Source organism: Narcine bancroftii, chromosome 8 (genome assembly GCF_036971445.1).
Source record: "Narcine bancroftii isolate sNarBan1 chromosome 8, sNarBan1.hap1, whole genome shotgun sequence".
Lineage (NCBI taxonomy): Eukaryota > Metazoa > Chordata > Chondrichthyes > Torpediniformes > Narcinidae > Narcine > Narcine bancroftii.
This window is the reverse complement of record NC_091476.1, coordinates 145,135,641-145,141,640: the sequence shown is the minus strand read 5'-3', so window position 1 is coordinate 145,141,640 and position 6,000 is coordinate 145,135,641.

The following is a 6,000-nucleotide window of genomic DNA, read 5'->3' as shown; positions in this document are numbered from 1 at the left end:
AGCTAAGCCACACCTATTGTCTGGGCCTTAAAGGGTTGTGTCCCTAGCCAGGTCGGATCATTCCGGACTGGTTGGCCACCTGTGAAGAGCTCCTGACTTTTGCTAATAAAAGCCTTGGTTTGGATCAATAAGTCTTTGGTTCTTTCAATGAGCTCTACAGCTCCCTTCTGTCTATCTGCAGAAACAGTTCCTTCTTTGTGGGTCACTAAGATACACAGTCTGCCCTCTTCAATTACTTCAGGCAGCCTTTCCCATCCTTCCTTTCAGTGGACCAGTTTTGCAGTTCAAGCTTTTTTGTCTCACACACAAGTCTTTCAACAATCGTACCGGGTCTGTTCCCTAAAGGCCTGGCACGTGATCTTAAGACCTGTGCATCAAATGATTTTGATCCAACGCTGTTCATTATTGCCCTTCAATTGAATCTGCAAACATTAAAAGAAAGGAAACTATTTATAACCATTTCTCTGCAGCATTATTAACACGTGACTTGAATAAATAATATTGCACAGTCTCTTCACCCAGCTCCCATGGATGTTATTTTAGCAATTCATTGAGCATTTTGCTTTCTGAAAGCAACATAAATTTTATAAAACATCCCACTGACTAAGAGAGGTAGCCAACACATAAAAGGACCCCTAACACCCTGGACACACTCTCTTCTTCCTCCTCCCATCAGGGAGACGGTTTAAGAGTGTGAAAGCTTAAAGACAGCTTTACCTGAATGAACCCCACGGCAGTGCTCTCAAGCCATTCTTGCTTGGTGCTAATTGATCCAATTTTCATTGTACTCTTCTGTAATAGTGCTCTTTACACAGCTTTGTGAATGATAGACATACCCTGTTAGTCTGCTCGCAGAAGAACCCTTCTCACTGTCCGGGTGTTTTATAACAAATGAATTTAAACATGCAAGGCCTAGAATCACACAGTAAGAATTCACATTGAGCAAAAGAAGATCATCTTAGGACAGTTGATATAACGCATGAATAAAGTGTTAAACCTTATAGAAGTAAGGTATAATGTCTTCATATACACATAAAGACATCAGTGGTTTTCAAATGTTTTCTTTCCGCTCACATACCACCTTTAGTAACCCTTATGCCATAGGTGCTCTGGTTAGTAAGGATTTACTTAAGGTGGTATGTGTTGGAAAAAAAAGGTTGAAAATCACTGCTCCAGACCCAATTGATACCTAAATATTTTGCTTGAGAAAAATTGTCATTGGCCCATTTCCTTTGATGTTATGAAATCGTGCACATAAATCAATTACATATGATTAAGACAGTGGTTTTCAAACTTTTTCTTTCCATTCACATGCCACCTTAAGTAATCCCTAAGCCATAGGTGCTCTGTGATTAGTAAGGTATGTGAGTGGAAAGAAAAAGTTTGAAAACACTGTTATACATGCATCAAAAGAGTTTGCAGACACGTTGAGTCTTCAAACATCTGATACAGACTGAGTTCAGATTTATTGCTAGATTCCTTACCTCTTTTATCTAACAGGTTCACAGTATGTCCAGGCACATAAACATACAGATCATAGTGGGCCTATGCATCCAGAAACACAATAAGGTTTTAGGGAACAATTCCAGAGCACAAGGCCAGAGAGGAAGCCCATCTGTGTTGAGGCACAGATGCAGGATTACATACAGCAGACCGGAATGGTCAGATGACAGGATGACATAAGAACTGGAGCAGAAGTAGGACTCGCTGTCCCTCACACCTGCTTCACCATTCAGTGAGATCACGCATGATCCGATCTGGGCGTCAACTCTCATGCCATGGATCCATAACTCCTGTTCTAATTCTTTCTTTTTCAATTTTGTGATTGAAATAGAAATTCTATATAAAAAAATAGAGTACATAAGAATACATATTAAAAAATTTAAAAGTACAGAGTACACTACATCCACAGTACCCTGCATTCTTAATCAAACAAAATATATTATAATAGTATTTCATTATATTAAAAAAAAATTAATCCCACTACCAAAACCAAAGCTGTTTGGCAAAGAGAGAAAAAAAATCCCTGTCTCAGTACTGAATTACCTTATTAGTCAATGCCTTTGCATTAATACCAAATCAGAGATTTTGAAAATAATTCAAAAAGAGTACTCACAAGGTTTGAACATTTAAATTTAAATCAGATATTAAGTATTGAATCTTCTCTAAATTTAAACATGACATAACATCATGTAACCATTGAGTGTGGGTTAGCAGAGCAATGTCCTTCCATCAAAGCAACACTGCCTGCCTAGCCATAAGAGAAATAAAAGCTAATATATTGAAATCAGATACCGTCAAAGTTATGCCTCTCCCTCCAACAATACCAAACAGGGCAGTTAGAGGATTACATTTAAAATTTACTTTAATAAGTGCAGAAAAAGTTTGAAATACTTCCTTTCAGTATTTCCCAAATCCCAGACATGTTCAAAACATATGAATTAGTGAAGCATCTCCATTGATGCATCTGTCACAACATGGAGATACATCTGCATAGCAGTGAGATAGTTTGACTTTGGACATGTCAGCCATATGGACTTCTTTAAATTGTAGGAGGGAGTGGTGGGCACATAAAGATGAGGCATTAACCAATTTAAAAATTACATTCCTAGTTTCTTCAGAGATTTAAAACTATAGGTCCTTTTCCCAGGCTTTTTAAATTTTATCCAAAGGAGTCTCTCCTATTTCCATCAACATGTCATAAATGTTTGAAATTGAACCATTCTAAAAAGGTTGCAAATTAAAAATTGCATCAATTAAATTCTTATCAAAGCTCTTAGGAAATGCATGTAATTGAGATTGCAAAAAATCTCTCATCTGTAAATAATGGAAAAAAATTATATTTGGTAAGCTATATTTAACTGACAGCTATTCAAAGGAAGAGATACTCCCCTCAACAAATAGATCTTTAAAATATTTGAAGCCAAATCTATACCATTGTTTAAAAATGACATCAATCATGGAAGGTTTAAAGAAATAGGATAAGAAAGAGAAAATCTCAATAGACCAAAGTGTTTTCCAAACTGTATCCAGATCCTCACAGTATGTTTAACTACAGGATTGTCAATTAATTTATTTAAAGATAAGGGGAGTGAGGATCTAAGAAGAGAGATAATAGAAAGTTTTGTAATGGAATTAGATTCCAAAGAGACCCATATTGGACCGTCTTTACGGTTGATAAAATATGGACATAATGTAAGATTTTGTATGTTCACTGCCCAATAATAGAACCTAAAGTTTGGTAGACCTAAAGAACCTAATAGAACCTTCATTCTTTTTAAATTTTTGTAGGTGAACTTTATTTTGGTGAGGATGTTTATTCTTCCATATATAAGAAGATAAGATTGAGTCAAGGGAATTAAAAAAAGACTTTGAAATAAAAAGATGCAAAGCCTGCAAAAGGTATATAAATTTAGGTAAGATATTCATTTTAATAGATTTGATTCAACCAACCAATGATAAAGAAAGGGGAGACCAGTTTGATAACAACCCTCATACGTATTTTATTAAATTAAGAACTTTTTCTTTAAATAGGTGTAGAGCTCGTCGAAAGAATCAGACTTGTTGATCCAAACCAAGGCTTTTATTAGCAAAAGACAGGAGCTCTTCACAGGTGGCCGACCAGTCCGGAATGATCTGACCTGGCTAGGGACACAACCCTTTAAGGCCCAGAAAATAGGCGTGGCTTAGCTCTCAGCCAATCACTGTAAGCACAGTCTAGATACAGTAACTATATACACTATGTACATTGGTGATAGATCTGTACTATCACAGTAAGTATACATAAAATTCTTAACAATTGTTACACCCAAATAAATAAATTGATTTCTTATAATTTTAAAAGGAAAATTAGTATTTATTAGTGGAAAATTATTCAAAGAAAAGAGTTCACTTTTATGTAAATTCAACTTCTAACCTGAAAATTTGCTAAAATGAGAAAGTAAAGAAAGCACAGAAGACAACAAGTTCTCAATTAGAAATTAAAAAAAATGAAATGTCAGAATAAAACAAAACTTTGTGGGCTGTGCCCTTCCTTAAAACACCAGTAATATCATTGGATTATTGAAAAGTGATAGTTAAGGGTTCTAGAGCCAGGTCAAAAATCAATAGACTTAAAAGACATCCTTGTCTGGTTCCTTGCTGGAGCTTAAATGGTTTAGAATTCTAAAAATTAGTAAGAATGCATGCAGAACAGGATAGATCCATTGAATAAGTCAGCCCCAAAATTAAATTTTTCTAAAGTTTTAAATAAATAATTCCATTCTACCTGGTCAAACGCCTTCTCTGCATCCAGAAATATCACACATTCCGAGATTTCTTTGGAAGAATATATATAAGAAATGGTACATATTGAAATGGGAATATTTTTTTAATAAATCCAGTCTGATCATCAGATATAATAAATGGCAAAATATTTTCAAGTCTATGAGCTAAAACTTTGAATAAGATTTTTGTATCAAAGTTGAGTAAAGTAATTTGGCCTGTATGAAGAGCAGTCAACTAGGTATTTATTCTTTTTAAGAATAAGCAAGATGGAAGTTTCATAAAAAGACTGTGACAGCTTGCCTAACTTAAAAGTATCAGAAAAAAAACAGAGCATAGGTGAGGTAGAAGTAATGAGGAAAAAACCTTATAAAATTCTCCAGAAAATCCATCAGGACCTGTTGACTTCTCAGAATGTAACGAACAGCTCTTTCCTCTTATGAAATAGATTGATCCAACTGCTTTTGATTAGCAGTAGTAAGTATAGGAATATTCAATTGATCTAAAAAATTATTCATTACAATATTATCCTTAGGAAAATCAGAACTATAAAGTTCAGAATAAAATTCTTTAAAGGTATAATTTATTTCTAAATGATCAGTTGCCATATCACCATTATCTTTGCAAATTTCTTCAATTTATCATTTGGCTGCTGAAGCTTTTAATTGATTAGCCAATAGTTTACCTGCTTTATATTCATGAATATAAAATTGACTTTTATATTTTAAAAGTTGGCTTTCAATTGAATATGTTAGAAAAAGATCATATTTAGTTTTAATTTCAATGTGGCATTTCTATGAAGCAGGGTCTGGAGCCAGAGCATAATTTTGATCTAATTGGTTAGCTAAATCAATTTTCTCTTTATTAACCTTTTTCTTAATACTTGCAGTATAAGAAATAATTTTCCCCCAATAAAAGCCTTGAAAGTCTCCCAGACAATAAATCTGGAAATATCTTCCTCAATATTTTTTTTAAAGTAATTTGTTCCTCCAATAACTTTTAAAAATCTTTATCAGCAAGTAAGGTAGAAATAAAATGGCAATATCTGTTTATTTGGGGAAGATCAGGGAAGTTTAAAGATAAAAACACAGGAGCATGGTTGGAAATTCCTATATTTTTATATTCACAAGATCAAATTAATGGGGCCATTTGACTGTCAATAAAGAAATAATTGATCCACGAATATTTGTGATGAATATAAGAAAAAAACAAATATTCCCTGTCTTCTGGATGAAAAAAAATCCAGATATCAATAATACCACATGTTAATAAAAAAATTGTCCAAATAATCTTTTCAAAATGGCTGGTTTAGAATATGAATGGTCTAAAATCAAATCTAACCAGCAATTTAAGTCTCCTCCCATCACCAATGAGTAAAGGCTCAGATCAGGCAAGGAGGGAAAAAAAATATTCAAAGAATCCAGGGTCATCCACATTTGGAGCATAAACATTAGCAAACACAATCAATTTAATATATAATTTCCTTGTCATGATAATGAAAGGACTGTTTTTATCTGACACAACATCATGTTGAACAAAGGGAGGAGTATGATCTATAAGAATCGATACTCCTCTGGATTTACCATGAAATGAAGAATGAAAATGCAACCTATTCCACTGTCAAAAAAGACATGCATTGTTACTGTTCCGTAGATGCATTTCATGCCAAAATATAATTGGGATCTTAAATTTTTAATGTAAGCAAAAATTTTATTTCATTTTCTAGGGTGATTTAGC